Consider the following 16,050-nt stretch of genomic DNA (forward strand, 5'->3'; position numbering starts at 1 on the left):
TTTATTTCCGCATTTGTATGTCCCCCTCCTTGTAATGTTTCTATCACAAACTATTTCATTGCTCCTTTCTAAAATTTTACCTATATTTGGTGGATTTTTGAACACTATCTTTGGTTCCATTCTAGGTATCTCTTCTATATCTGTTAAGGTACTGAATTTATTCCATTCTTTTTTGAAAAAATCTTTTAACTTCAAATTTGAGCTGTTGTATTCTAACACTAAACTTCTCTGAAAGGGAATCCAGGTCCTTAGAGAGATGGGGTAAAAAAGTATACACCTCTGCTACTCTGTCAGCTAGGGCCTTGAACTGTCAGTTTCATATGATTCAATATCAGGAGTTTATGCTTGAGCAGTTAACTAAAAAACTCTCCTCTGATGATTCTTTAGATAAGAAATATGTTCTAGAAATGGTGCATAACATTCAGCAAGTTAGTAACCATTCTTTAAAATGCGGATATGATGCACTGGAGGCTTCCTTTAGATCAGCCATGACTGGCACAGTTATCAGAAGGCATGCATGGTTGAAGGAACAGGCCTTGCCGGACCATGTTAAATCAAAATTATTAGATGCTCCCATGGACAAGGTCAATTTATTTGGTTCTCCTGATAAGCAGGTATTGAAGAAAATGGAAGAAAAGGCAAAATCTGTACAAACAGTGAAATATTTCTTACAGGTGCAACCTCCAAGGTTTAGCAGGAACTGGCCCTCTAAAAATTGGTCCTTTCCAGACTCCTCTAAAACACAGAGAGGCAGGAATAGGCGTTCAAGAGGCAGAAATCAATCCAGAGGTGCCTACAGGGGACGCCAGTGGCAAGGCAACAACCAGCGAGGCACAGACACAGCCACTACCACTGCAACAGGACAATCACAGTGACTTGGCCCTGACACCGCCTACCAGGGAACAGCTAGCAGCACCCCTAGGCGGAAAGCTAGCCTTATTTTCAAAGAACTGGCATTACATCACAAGGGACAAGTGGATTTTACAAACTATAGACCAAGGTTACAGGTTTCATTTCCATACTCTACCAGGAAAAAGAGGAATGCCAAACCTACCACCAAATCAAAAGATAGAAGCTCTAAAACAAATAGCTCGGCTAGAGAGAATGAGAGCTGTGGAAAAGGTACCATCTATGGAACAAGGAAAGGGATTTTACTCCAGACTCTTCCTGGTACCAAGAAAAGAGAAAAAATGGAGGCCTATTCTCGACCTGTCCGCTTTAAACACATTCCTCATTGTTCCAAAATTCAAAATGCTGACCCTACAGCAGCTTCTTCCCATGCTGGGCAAGGAGTCTTGGCTGGTAACTCTAGATCTCAAGGAGGCATACCTGCACGTCCCCATACGACCAAATTGCAGAAGATACCTCAGATTTCTTGCAGGATCAGAGCATTATCAATTCTCAGCATTGCCCTTTGGCTTATCTACTGCGCCAGAGTGTTCACGAAATGCCTGGCATCAGTAATCTCTCATTGCAGACTTCAGGGAATACAAATTTATCCCTACCTGGACGACTGCCTCATACAAGCGGACAACAAAAACAAGCTAGCAGAAGACTTAGAGAGTCATTTACTTGCTGCAAGCCCTGGGATATACAGTCAATATAAAAAAGTCAAGGCTGATACCATCCCAAAGAATAACCTTTTTAGGTGCAGAGCTGGACACATCACAGCAGATGGCATTCCTAACTGTGGAAAAACAAGAACAACTTCCTCTTTACTTCTTGGCATTAACAAAGCAGAACCATCTAACAGCAAGAAAAGTACTGCAAGCCCTGGGCTTCATGGCATTCTGCATAATTCTAGTCCCTCATGCCAGACTGCATATGAGAAAACTACAGTGGTGCCTGAAGAATTTATGGTCTCAACACAGACACAGCCTAGAAACCAAAATCCCACTAATTCCATGCCTGAAGCAAGAGTTCCTATGGTGGGCTCAGGCCTGTCAGTCAAACGCAGGTTTGCCCTTCTGCAACATTCAACCAAGCCAAACCATCACAATGGACGCCTCAGACCTCGGTTGGGGGGCCCACATGCTGGACATGTGCATACAAGGCCTATGGACTCAAGACCAGCTGCACCTGCACATAAATCTAAAGGAAATGCTAGCAGTAAAATTGGCAATCCAGACATTCAGACCCTTCCTCCAAGAAGGACAGTTGATGATAAGGACAGACAACACCACAGTTATGTGGTACATCAACAAGCAGGGAGGCACACATTCATACCCTCTATGCCGGATGGCACTGGACCTATGGAATGTGGCTCTGAGCTACAATATTCAGCTACAGGCAATTTTGTACCGAAAAGAGAACATTCTAGCAGACATATTAAGCAGAACTACCACGGATGCCCACGAATGGCTGCTACACCCGACATCTTCAAAGCTATCACAAGAAAATGGGGACTGCCACAAATAGACTTATTTGCATCCCCACTCAATCACCAGCTCAAGAAATTCTGCACAAGAACGTACCACCCACTTGCTTGGAAGGTGGACTCCCTATCTTTCAGTTGGAACAACCTGACAGCATATGCATTCCCACCACTTCCTTTGATGCACAAGGTGCTATTGAAGATCAAAGAGGAACGTCCAAGGATCATCCTGATAGCTCCAGACTGGCCAAGACAACATTGGTACCCATTACTGAGGAGCATGTCTCGGGGACAAATGTGGGCACTACACCTGATCCCATTGCTGTTAGCACAGAACAACTACAACATACTGCATCCAAACCTGAGAACTCTGCAGCTGACTGCCTGGAACATTACATAAGATCAACTAACCCAAATTTATCCCAAAGGGTTAAAGACATTATCCTTGAGGCTCGCAGACCTTCTACAAGAAAGAATTATGCAGCAAAATAGAAAAGATATCTCATTTGGAGTACTGCAAAGGGAAAAGATGTGTCACTGGTAAACATAGCCAACATCCTGGAGTACTTGGCAGAGCTGTTCCATGCAGGCCTGTCCTATTCCTCCATCAAGATACACGCATCAGCTATTTCGGCAGAATACAGCTTGGATCCCCCTGTCTTCTCACACCCTCTGCTCAGACAGTTTCTGAGAGGAACTAAAAATGTAAAGCCTCCTAGGAAACCACCATTGCCAGCATGGGACTTGAACTTTGTGCTAGAAAAATTGACACTTCCTCCTTTCGAACCAGCAGCAACAGCAGAATTACAATACTTATCCTGAAAACTGCTTTCCTGCTAGCAATCACCTCAGCAAGAAGGGTCTCTGAACTACAGGCATTAATGGCAGTGCAACCCTTCCTGATCTTCCATCAAGACAGAGTGTCCATGAGAACAAATCCTACATTTATGCCTAAGGTGGTATCCAGAGTCTCCTTAAACCAGGCTATCCACCTACCTACATTCTTCCCCAACCCACAGAACAGGGGAGAAAGACTGTTGCATACCTTGGATGTGCATAGACAATTACGCTACTACCTGGACAGGACCAAGTGCAATAGGAAAACTGACCAGCTTCTGGTAGCATATGCAACAGGAAGGGAAGGAAAAGCAATTTCAAAACGGACAATCTCCAAGTGGATAGGAAATTGCATTAGATTTTGTTACTCCTTCCATGGAAAGAAAACTCCAGAGAACATCAGGCCTCACTCCACAAGGGCTACAGCCACTACTACAGCTTTCACGAGGGGTGGCTACCAAGGACATTATAGAGGCTGCTACTTGGACCTCCGTGCATACATTTGCCAAGCATTATAATTTACCTTTATACTCTAGATCCCGAGCAGGTTTTGCCACTGCTGTGTTGCAAGGGATCCTAGCTACACCATAATCTCTCTTTTCCTCCTCCCTAGTTTGGCTATGGTATTCTACCCATTTGTTGGGACTGCAGATGCATCCTTGAAGGACATAGTACAGTTTTGTACCTACCATAAATGTAGATGTAGATGTCCGATAGGAATGCATCTGCAGTCAGGATTACCCACCCGCCTTCCCCTCTGTGGTACTCCTAGGGTATTTGCCATCTTTCAGCTAGCTTGGGGGGGATCTATTATGGTGTATTTGTTTGTAAATATGTACATACATGCTTATTTTATGTGTTTGCTCTCTGCTATTTGGAAACATTGGCATTTATCCAAATTTAGCCATGCAAGAGGGCACCTGGCATCTGGGGCAAGAAACACTGAGGAAAATGGAGTCGGCTGATGCCTTTATACCCAATAACTGCAGCTATGACGCCGGGTGAAGTGCGACACCAGCCAAGCCAGACCCAGACTTTGGAATCCGGCCGATCAAGGGCTGCCTGACGACAGGACAACCTATTTGTGAGGACTGCGGATGCATTGCTATCGGACATCCACATTTATGGTAGGTACAAACTGTACTTTTCTGCTTTTTGGCAATCCTTAGTTTGTTCCAAACCTGCAAAGACAGGAAAAAGGGATCCCTTTTTTCTGGTCTGTACTGCCTTTTTAACCTCTTACTTGTTGCAACAATTTCTTAACATCCTGCAACCCTCTTAATGCTGACTGTCTTCCCTTTTAAGTGCTTCACTGCACCAAGAATAAAATGCTGTCATTTGTTCCCCACTTTTCATTTCTTCCAAAATACCTTTCAGTGTCAGCAATTTAGTCTTGTAAGTTTCATTTAATGGAAATACCCCACCAGCACAATTCTTGGTAAGCTGAAACCAGGCATGCAGATATTTACAACTGTCCCTTCCTATAGTTAAAATACATAAAATATGCAGCTGTTCTCTTTTCAGGGATTTGATCTTACTTGCTTATCTTTGCTCCCATTTTTCTTTTTTTATAATAAGTTATAACAAAAATGTTAGGCTTGCCTTACAACTCCTGGATCCTGGCAGCTACGAAGACAGAAAATAACTGGATGAGCTTGAAAGGACGCCAGTGTTGTGTTGGAGCAAAAAGAATTATGCTGGCAGTTGACATTAAATGCATTCAGAAAACTAGGACTTTACTACTATTCTGTTAGTGTGTTGAATTTTACGTAAGCTGCCACACAATTTGTAAAGGGTTTTTTAGGAAATTTTTGAGGAATATTTTTTGTAGTAAAAATATACTAAATAAAAATGTGTAGAATGTGTATAAATGTGTGTATGCTTAGTCATTTTAACCTCAATTCTGCTTTAATTATATTTAATTATATTTATTTATTTACATTTGTTAACCGGGAATGTCCGACTGGATGCAGGTCCATTTTCAGTGGAGGCCTGCGAAGAAAAGCTCCACAAATTAGAATATTACAGACATAGTTACAGATGAAGAATCCTAGCAGTTAAAATATTACAAGAATAGTACATTCAGTAGATGACTAGCATCTGTTCTATCCACAAAGTCATAGTAGATATTAACAATTGTTAAAATAAGAAGTTATTGCCGTATAATAAGTAGATAGGCATGGAAGTATCAGAGCTTGCTGTGATCTAAGGTAGTTTGTGGGGTGGAAGAGAGGTAGAGGGTAGATGGAGGTGGAGAAGTTAGAGGAGAGTTACAAGGGCATAGCCAGCATGTTTTTAGGTGCGCTTTAAGTTGAGCTTTGAAGTGGGTGCATGATGGTAGAGAGGTTATTGCATCACACCAGAGTTTTAAACTAAATTCAAAACACACATTTTTCATGCATATTCTTGGTGGTGCGGTAGCATTGTCGCCTCACAGTAAGATGTTGCCCTGTTTGATTCTCAGAGCGTCTTCTGTGTGGACATGCGTGAATGGCCGTTCCTTCGTTGAAGGTTGTGCGTCAGGCCTGGCAAATCGGCACATAAAAATCTACTGCCAATCATTAGTGGACCGGAGTTCCACTGTGACGACCCCTAACCGGGAAAAGCCGAAAGACCCAACAACTATTATTACCGTGTAGTATTGGTGTAAGTCCTCCATTTACTATATTGGTGGACATTAATGCGTACGCCTGCACAATTTTGTACATTAGTTTTCTTCATCCACTGTTTTCATTGTATAAACATGTTTTTGGGGCTGTAAGCATGAAGACTGTAATGACACTTTGTTTTGCAAAGCACTGACATTTTTTCTGAGCTGTTAATAACTTCGTTTTTATGCACACTGGTACACATGGATGGATATTAACTAGATATTGTTAGACAGATGTATTTTTATATTTAATGTATTCGTTTGATTCTTTGTTTAGACAGCTGTGTTTTTTCTTTGTTTTAGTTCTCGTCACAGACCTGATGAAAGCTTTATTGCATTAGTTATCCAAAAGTGGTTTTATTTAAGCCTTTTTAAGTGTATCTTATGTTTTTCTTAATAGCTGATCTTGGAATGTGGGTTGCAAATAGATAGGTAGTGTGTTCCTTAACTAGGATTTAGTTTGATCTAATCAGTGGTAGTGTGTGGGGTGGGTACTTGCTGTTCTAAAATGCACTTTTACAGCCCTGTTTATATTGTTTGCCATGAATAGGCTGGTTTAAAATTAAACTACGTATATTTTCCACACCTATTTCTAAGTATATGAAAGCTGATATGTTTAATGTTGTTAAAATATTTCTGATTTTTGTTAGAGGATTGCTTGTCTGTAATGAATAAAGGATTGTTGCTTTGGAACACTGCCTGGGTTTCATGATTTTTGGAATGAAGCTGACTGAGCTCATTAATGAAGTTTTAAGAGCACTCTCTCTTTTTTTTTTTTTATTTTTTTTTTTTTTTAGTATTCCCTCCTGTTATATATGTAAAACAGCTTTTTCAAATGTCTGGTTCCTGCTTTTGCGTTACATCCACCCACTTATGTTTGGCAAGTTGAACCCTTGTATAGTTTTTTATTGTAACACGTGACAGGTTCAAATGGAGATGACAGGACCTGGTTGAGTGTTGTCATTAAAGCAAAACCCAACCTCATAACCTGTTAACTTAAAAGAAATGCATAAAACTGTGTACATCTTCAAATGAAGTTTACCCCTCCTGATAGAAACAGTTGCCCTAAAATCAACAGTTGTGCACAAGGGCAAAAGGTAAACTAAAATTAAGGTCATCAATGCTAAGATGCATGTTAAAGCATAAACTTCTGCTTACACTAATTACTGTCTGATGTTCTTCATCTCACATTGCTGCAGTCCTTACACTTGGGTAGTCCGCTGTCCTCGGTCAGCCCGAATATCAAAGTATAAGGCTGACGTCGGTCAAGGCGCATTTGACTGACATCAGGACGTCAGGGTACAAATGCGCATGACCGACGTCATATCCTCTGTCTTTTTTGCCGCATGGTCCGATGCAGAAGCAGCGCCAGTGCCGGTTGGCGTTCTGAAATTGTTCGATTTCGGAGTTTCAGACCGAGTCAAAGTTGGTTAAGTACCCTGCTAGAATATTTTAGTTTTTCTTGCCTCAGTGGTTTACCGGATGTCAGAAAAGTGAATAATTGTATTTTGTGGGAAACAGATACCGATAGAGACTATCATACTTTGTGTATTCCTTGTTTAGGGCCTGAGCACGACGTTGTTGGTGTCGCTTGTGCTAGCTTCAATAAGCACTATAAAGAGAAGATTAAATTGTGCCAGGTTAGTCTTCGGGAAGCGGTGCAGTTATAAAATGCCGTCGGATGCTCCGACGCCCGCTTCTTCGAAGAAGCGCAAGGACAAAGCAGTTAAGCCTAGGCTAGAAGAACCATCCGTACCGGATGCCGGTTCTTTAGAGGTGTCGGTGGAGCCGGTGGTTCCACCGGAGGTTTCTTTGGGATCCCAGGGAGAGACTTTGTTATTGCAGGATGTGGCCTCTCAGGAGGCAGGTCAGGCGGATGGGGCTTCTCAGGTTACTATACTCCCTCCCTGCCTAGGGTGGTTAGGCCCTCTCCTTCTGTTTCCAAGGCTTCTCCCAGAGGCAGGCCAGGTTTAGCTTCAGTTGGTGTCACCCCTGGTTCTTCAGGAACTGTGCCCAAGAAGCATATGCTTAAAATGGCAGAAGATTTGATTACTTTGATTAGGGGTTCTTTGCCCCCTCCTGATAAGAGACCTAGGGTGGAGCCTGAGCTAGGGAGTTTTGAGCAGGCTTCGGATGTTTGAGTCTTCGGCTGAAGACTTGCAGGAGTACTCTCCTTATTCTGATTCTGATGTGGATGATTCTACTCCTTCTGCTTCTCCTCCTGAGGATTTTTCTTTTTCAGAAACTCTTCATTCCATGAGGGAGCATTTTAAGTGGGAAGGTCAGGACTTCTCTGATTCCAGGAAAAGGCTTAGGGAATTTTTGTTTTTACCCCAGCACAGGCCTTTGGCTATACCTCCTGTTTTGGACGTAGTGGAAGATGTTTTTACAGAGGCTTCTCTTAATCCTGATTCTTTGCCTGCTGCTCCTGTTAAACCGGATAGGTATTACAGGGTGCCTGAAGCTCATAAGTATCTTTTAAGAGTCCTAGGGCAGACCCAGAAACTGTTAGCCAGGGGCCTAAAGGTGTTAAGGCTTCTGTTGTCAAGAATCCGTTCCTGCAGATAAAGAGGCCAGGGCCTTGATAGATGGGGAAGAAAGTTTATACTTCTTCCACTCTAGCTATGAGGGCTTTGAATTGCCAGTTTCACATGTTGAAATACCAAAACTATCTCCTTTCACAGTTGAAGTCTAAGGTTGATGCTCATGGAAGGTATTGATTGTAAAGCGTTGCAAGATTTAGTACATGTTTCTGAACAGGTGGGTAAGCATTCTTTGCAATGTGGTCTTGCTGCTGTACAGGCCTCGCCTAGGGTGGCTGCCACTGGGTCAGTTCTTCGCAGGCACGCCTGGCTGAGGGATCAAAATTTATCTGACCATGTTAAAACAAGGATTTTAGATGCTCCTTTACAATCTGATGTGTTGTTTGGTTCTCCTGTTGAGGCAGTCTTAAAGAAAATGGAAGACAAGTCTAAGTCTATGCAGACTGTTAAAGATTTTTGCAGGTTCAGCCTCCAAAGTTTAGTAGAAATTGGCCTACTAAAGGGTGGACGATCCTTCTTATGATTCCCAGTCTAGGGTAGATCTAGACGTGGTAGGGGCAGAGCTCAGGGCTCTTTCAGGCCTAGAACAGGGAGTTCTCCTGCACAGTCTTCGGTGAGGGCAGGGGTCAGTCCTTTCGTAAACAGACCCAATGACCTACCTTTCAGCTGCCAGAGCCTTCTCGTCTGGCAGCACCTTTGGGAGGAAGGTTGGCACTTTTCAAAGAAAATTGGAGTTTAATTACCCAAGACAGATGGGTATTGGATATCATACACCACGGTTACAGGTTTTATTTCCATACCTTGCCTCCTTTCAAAGGCATGCCAGACGCTCCTCCTCAACAAAGAATAGAGGCTCACAAGCAAATTTCTCTGTTACTCCAACTAGGGGCCATACAGCCGGTCCCTATGCCAGAAGTGGGCCTAGGATTTTATTCTCGCCTGTTCCTAGTACCAAAGAAGGGGAACACGCGGAGACCAATTTTGGATTTATCTATCCTCAACACTTATCTGGACATTCCCAAGTACAAAATGTTGACGCTACAGCAGCCTTTACCTCTGCTGGGCAAAGAGCATTGGATGGTAACGTTGGATCTCAAGGAGGCTTACCTTCATGTTCCTATCAGACTAAGTTGCAGGAAGTATCTGCTGAGCTGGGACTTCTCACTATCAGTTCTCTGCATTGCCCTTTGGCTTATCTACTGCCCAGAGTGTTCACGAAAGTTCTGGCTCCAGTGATAGCTTTCTTCAGGCTAAAAGGAATACAGATCTATCCTTATTTGGACGATTGCCTGATTCTGGCTCAAGGAAGGGACGAGCTTCTTCATCATTTGGAATATGTGATAGCAGTGCTAAGATGCCTGGGGTATTCTGTGAACTAAATAAAGTCCAGTCTAGTACCCTCTCAGGACATGTGCTTTCTGGGTGTAAGACTGAATACAGCATCCCAGATGGCCTTTTTGACCCCGGACAAACAAAAAGAATCTTTCCCTTTACTTCCATCAACTATCTCATCAGTCCGGGCTGACTGCAAGGACAGTCCTTCAAGCCTTAGGGTTCATGGCATCTTGTATTCTGGTGCTTCCCAATGCCAAACTGCATATGAGGAAGCTACAATGGTATCTCAAAAATGTATGGACACAGCACTGCCAGGATCTGGACACTGTCATTCAAATAATACCTTGCATTCAAAAGGAATTTTTGTGGTGGGCTCAGGAATGTCACCTAAACAAGGGACTCTGTGACCCGCCCAGAGGCGAGTCAGATTTTAACGACAGATGCCTCAGACAAAGCTTGGGGAGCTCATCTAAATGGAAAGTGGATACAAGACAAGTGGCCTGCCAGACTACAACATCTACATATCAACTTGAAGGAGATGTTAGCAGTCCAGTTTGCATTAATAGCTTTCAAGGATTTACTTCTTCCAGGGCAGGTGTTGATTCTAACAGACAACACAACTGTCATGTGGTACATCAACAAGCAAGGGGAACACATTCTTATCCTCTATGCAGGCAAGCAATGATTTTGTGGGAGACTGCTCTCAGTTTACAGCTACATCTTCAGGCAAGGTTTCTGCCGGGAGCACAGAACTCCTTAGCAGATGTGTTGAGCAGACGAATTATGGATCCCCACGAGTGGAAATTGGATCCTCATGTATTTCAGGAATTGACAGTGTCATGGGGAACTCCAGACATAGATCTGTTCGCTTCTCCACTAAACCACCAGCTGCCAAAGTTTTGCACAAAAAGGTTTCATCCCACAGCTTGGAAAGTGGATGCTCTTTCCTTCAATTGGAGCAATCTTCATGTGTATGCCTTTCCGCCTCCGCCTCTCCTCCCAAAGGTACTACTAAAGGCCAGACAAGACAAGCCAAGGATGATTTTGATAGCTCCAGATTGGCCTCGACAGCATTGGTACCCATTACTGAGAAGCCTGGTACGGAAGCCTCCATGGCCTTTGCCTTCGATTCCACACCTGTTGTCTCAGGAGGACAGTCATTTGCTCAATGTCAAGCTTCACTCTCTGCACCTAACAGCCTGGCATATTCTGTTTTGAACCATAGTGGGCCTCCACTTCCACAGCAAGTTTTGAATGTTATTTTGGAAGCTAGAAGGCCTAGTACAAGGAAAGTGTACGCAGATAAATGGAAGAGATTTTTATTTTGGAGTGCAGCAAAGGATTTTGATGTTTCTGGGCCTAATTTAAGTGTGGCTCTTCAATATCTTACTGAGTTACTGGACAAAGGTTTGTCCTTCTCTTCTATTAAGGTTCATGCTGCAGCAATTTCGCTCACTATGATTGTGACCCACCATTGTTTTCTCATCCTGTGTTCAAGCAATTTCTTAGAGGGGCAAAGAATATAAGACCCCACCTAAGAGCTCCTACTCCTGCTTGGGATCTCAATTTTGTGTTGGAGAAACTCACTCTACAACCTTTTGAGCCTGCAGCTACTACTGAATTAAAAGTTTTTATCATGGAAGACTGCTTTTTTGTTGGCTATTACCTCTGCAAGAAGGGTTTCTGAGTTGCAGGCCCTTATGGCGGTTGAGCCTTTCTTAATTTTCCATAAGGATAGGGTATCTTTACGCACTAATCCTTCCTTTATGCCTAAAGTGGTTTCTAGTGTGGCTTTAAACCAAACTATTCATTTGCCTACTTTTATGCAAATCCCCAAAATAAAGGGGAAAAGATTTTGCACACTTTAGATGTACACAGGCAGTTGCGATATTATTTGGACAGAACTAAAGGGTTCAGGCAGTCTCAGCAGTTATTGGTTTCTTTTGCTTTGAGTTCTCAGGGCAAGCCTGTGTCAAAACAAACTATTTCTAAGTGGATTGGGTTTTGCATTGCTTTCTGTTATTCCCATCATGGCAAGGAGATTCCAGCCGGGATTAGGCCTCATTCCACTAGGGCTACTGCCACTGACAGCTTTTTGAGGGGGTGGCAACTAAGGATATTTTGGAGGCAGCTACTTGGAGTTCAGTGCATACTTTCTCTAGGCATTATCACCTACCACTTTACTCTAAATCCAGGGCTGGTTTTGCCACTGCTGTTTTGCAGGGCATTTTGGCAGCTCCTGCTTCCTTATAGTTTGGCCATCCTCCTTACCTCTGCTTTGGGATTCTACCCAAGTGTAAGGACTGCAGCAATGTGAGATGAAGAACATAGTACAGTTTTGTACCTACCATAAATGTAGATGTTCAAGATCCACATTGCTGCAGTCCAATTACCCTCCCTCCTTCCCTCTGTAGTTAGAGGCGGTTGTGTGGGTTGGGTTGTCAATATGAGGTATATTGTATATATTGTACATATTTTTAGTGTTAGGATGGTTGGTTGTTTGTTTGCTGTCTTTTGGTTTTGACCTTTATTTTTAGGGTCTTCTGACATCTGGGGCAAGAAAAGACTGAGGATATGACGTCGGTCATGCGCATTTGTACCCTGACGCCCTGATGTCAGTCAAATGCGCCTTGACCGACGTCAGCCTTATACTTTGATATTCGGGCCGACCGAGGACAGCGGACTACCCAAGTGTAAGGACTGCAGCAATGTGGATCTTCGAACATCTACATTTATGGTAGGTACAAAACTGTACTTTCTTGTCTTAATTTTATTCCCCTCCGTGATGTGAAAAGCAGCTTGTATGTTTTCAGAAAACATTGATATGTTGTCCGATCTCGCCCTCATTCTTACCAGGATGGGTTCAGATCCGATCCTCTGATCTGGGTTGACTTTATATGCAAGCTCGAGGTCTTCCACTAGCTTTTGGGTAAACTCTCCCACCATGCCCTAGGAGCATCTTTCAGATCTCGTTTGCTGCTAAACAAGATTGGGTACTCATTCTGGCTAAGTATAATTTTTATATACATTTCACTTTTTATATCTTTGCTGTTTCTTCTTGTACTAGGGTTAAGTAGTTAGTTCTGCTAAATAGTATACTCCACCTCTTTTGCCTGTTTTTTTCTGCTGGTTGGCCATCTTCGTTGGTCTTTATTCTCCTCTCCGGCTTTCTGTAAACTTCTATAGCCTGTTTAAATTAGAGTGTTTTTTCTCTCATATCTCCCTACTTGAAATTCTGTTTCTGACAGTTCGTTTAAATTAGAGAACTGGCTCCCCCTTAACCCATTTGAGTTAGAGGGGTTTCTCCCTTCTCTTTCCCTTCTGTCTTTGAGCACAGTCTGTTTAATTTAGAGGTCGATGCCTTCCTTTGAAAATTTTCTCCTTTTGTTAAGATTTGTCAAAAAAAAAATTTGTATACACATTCTTTTCTTTTTCCTTCAAAAATGTTTTCCAAGGATTCAAAACCAAATGCGAGGATTGTGGGCAAAAAATGTCATTGACTGACAGACACAATTTGTTTGGGAGCTGTCAATCTCCAGGAGTCTTGCTCTGTTTGTCATTCTTTTAACCATAAAGCTCTCCTGGGAAAACAAACTTGTATTGAGAGGACTGTTAAAGACCCCCTTCTCAGAGGCTATTCAGGTAGATCCGGGTTCTTCTACACCACAAAAGTTTCCTCCATCTAAGTCTGGTAAAATAGAGAAAGATCTTCCTCTAGTGCTCCCATTGGAACATCTAAACAAATTGCAAAAAATTTGTCTCCGGATCTGAAAAATCATCGACCCCGACACCATCGGTTTCGGCGCTAAAAGAATTTGAAATTCTGAGCCTGTCCCTAGTATTGGAGCTGTTCTCTCCAACCCTCAGGTCACCCCTTTTGCAGCCTTGTAAATCTCCAGCCTCCTCGACTAGGTCTTCCAGGAGCCTGTCTGACTATGTAGATAGTGGTACAAAGCCTATTAAGGACTCCGGCACTGGCCGAATTATTATTGGATTCAACCCTGAGGGATTTTGATCAGCTGCATCCTCTCCTTCTGCTCTGATTCCTCCTATCTGATCTCAGACTTTGGAGTCGGGATGTCCAGAGCTGATACTGGTGGAAATTTCAGAGCCGAGACCTATATTGGCATCTTCAGGCCCAACCATTGCTCAGACATCCTCAGCTCCCTCAGAACTCTGAGTCTAGCCGCTGAAGCTCTCCAGCTGGGTCCAGGGAGAGGAGTTGGGTTGGACAGTTGTCTGATCCGATCATGCCTCTCTGGGCATCGGCCCCTACCTCAGTCTTGGGACATTTGTCCTTAGTTCTGTGGGTTCCCTCGGCTTCTTCGGATCTAGGGAGTACCTCTGATCAGGGGCAGGGGGGGCCTTTGAGGTGATGAGAGTACTGTCTGCAGACAATCCCATTGTCATGTCCGGATGTTCTTCCCCCTAAAGCACCAGTGTCTGCTTCTGTATCCTTGCTTCCACAGGGACGCAGACATCCTAGGCCTCAGGATGCCCCACAAGGCACCTCCTGAAACCTCTCCAGAGTACCCCTCTGAGGTGGTCCCTAAGAAGAGGCTATGTAAGGGGAAACATTTAGATTCCCCACAGGAGTTAATCACTTCTGATATGGACCTTGATGAACCTGAGAGGCCCCAACAGTCACCTTTTGATGTCTCCTTTGGGGACATCCTAGAAATACTTAAAGATGTGGCTGGAAGCCCACCAACCCTTCAGTAGAAGAGTTCGACTCTGAAGGCTTTTGGATCTCAACCTTCCTCCACTTGTGTCTCACCTTCGGCGAACTGATGGTCCTAGTTTCTCGAAAGTTGTGGGAGTCTCCAGATTCAGTGGAACCTGTTCCTTGAAGGCCAGATAAGTTCATTACATCCCCAGCTGACAAAAACGTTCCTGACCAAGGGAGTCCCAGTAGATGCTATGGTGGTGGCGGCAGCCACCAAGAAGGAACTCTCCAAGACTTCGTCTGTTCATCCACAGAACAGAGTCTTGTATGATGGGCAGATATGGAATGTGAATTTTTTCTTCAGCGACTTTTGCCCTCGGATCGCTGAATTATCCTGCCCGTTTTACAAGGTACAGAGACCTCCTGATAGTCTCCTGTCAGCTCGCTATCTTAAATTCACTCATCAGCTCCTACATGAGGCTCATCTCTTATGCAGCAGATGGAGCGAGTAGGGCAGTGGGTTCAGGAATTTCCTTAAGGAGACATTCCTGGATGCACTTGTGTGACTTTGCGGAACATTTTAAATCTTCCTTTGTGAATGCCTCATTTAATGGCTCATCTCTTCGGCCCCAAAGTCAAGGACATACTAACCAAGTGTGAACAGGAATGCAAGATGTAAGAGTCCATTTTTCCCTACCTACCAGACAATATCCCAATGCTCAGAAAGGAAGTGGAAAAATGTGTTTTCAAAACTCTTAGAGAGCTTTCTAGGACACACGTGGTGAATCTTGCCCCAGGGACAGAGGTGGGAAGTGGTAATGGAAGATGCCAACCATGTGGCAAATGGGGTCCACAGAATCAGGGCGATAGAATCTTTCTTTGGTAAGCCTTTCCAGCGCTCCTGAAAGGCAGCCCGGATGTCCACTTCTGAGGCAGTTTGGGGTCTCTTATCTTTGTACTCTGAAACCTGGCAACAAATAAAAGACAAATGGATACAAAACATCATATCCAGAGGTTACCCCATCCCCTTTTCCTTTCCCGCCCCGACCATAAAAAAGATTCCAGACGTTTCACCCAGTCAAGAGAGATCAGGCAACTCTAGAAATTTTAAAGTTGCTAGACAAAGAGTTATCCAAGCAGTCCCCACAGACTAGATCAGATTCGGAACTTACTTGAGATTCTTTTTAGTTACAAAGAAGACAGAAGACTGGAGACCAATTCTGGATCTCAGCCATCTAAACAGATCAGTAAAAAGGTCCAAGCTCCAGCTAGTAACACTGCATTTGATACTCCCATTTCTGGGACAAGACAATTGGATGTGTTTGATAGATCTCCAGAATGTGTACTATCACATAAAAATGGACAGCTAATCCAGGAGTCACCTGTGCTTTCAGATGGGAGCCAGTCACTAACAGTCGAGCTCTGCCCTTTGGCTTCAGTACAACCCCCAGAGCTGCTCAAATGTATGGCAGTAGTTTCGCTCACTTGAGGCACCTAGGATTCCAGGTGTTTACATATTTGGATGATTGGCTCCTAACACCACCGAAAGCATATACTAATAAAAGTGAGATACACTATTTTGCAGCTCTGCTCTCTCCTAGGAATTGCAATAAACTGCGAGAAATCTTCCTTGTTGCCTTCTCAG

This window comes from Protopterus annectens, chromosome 17.part0, assembly GCF_019279795.1.
Source record: "Protopterus annectens isolate FY-2018-M chromosome 17.part0, PAN1.0, whole genome shotgun sequence".
Taxonomy (NCBI): domain Eukaryota; kingdom Metazoa; phylum Chordata; order Ceratodontiformes; family Protopteridae; genus Protopterus; species Protopterus annectens.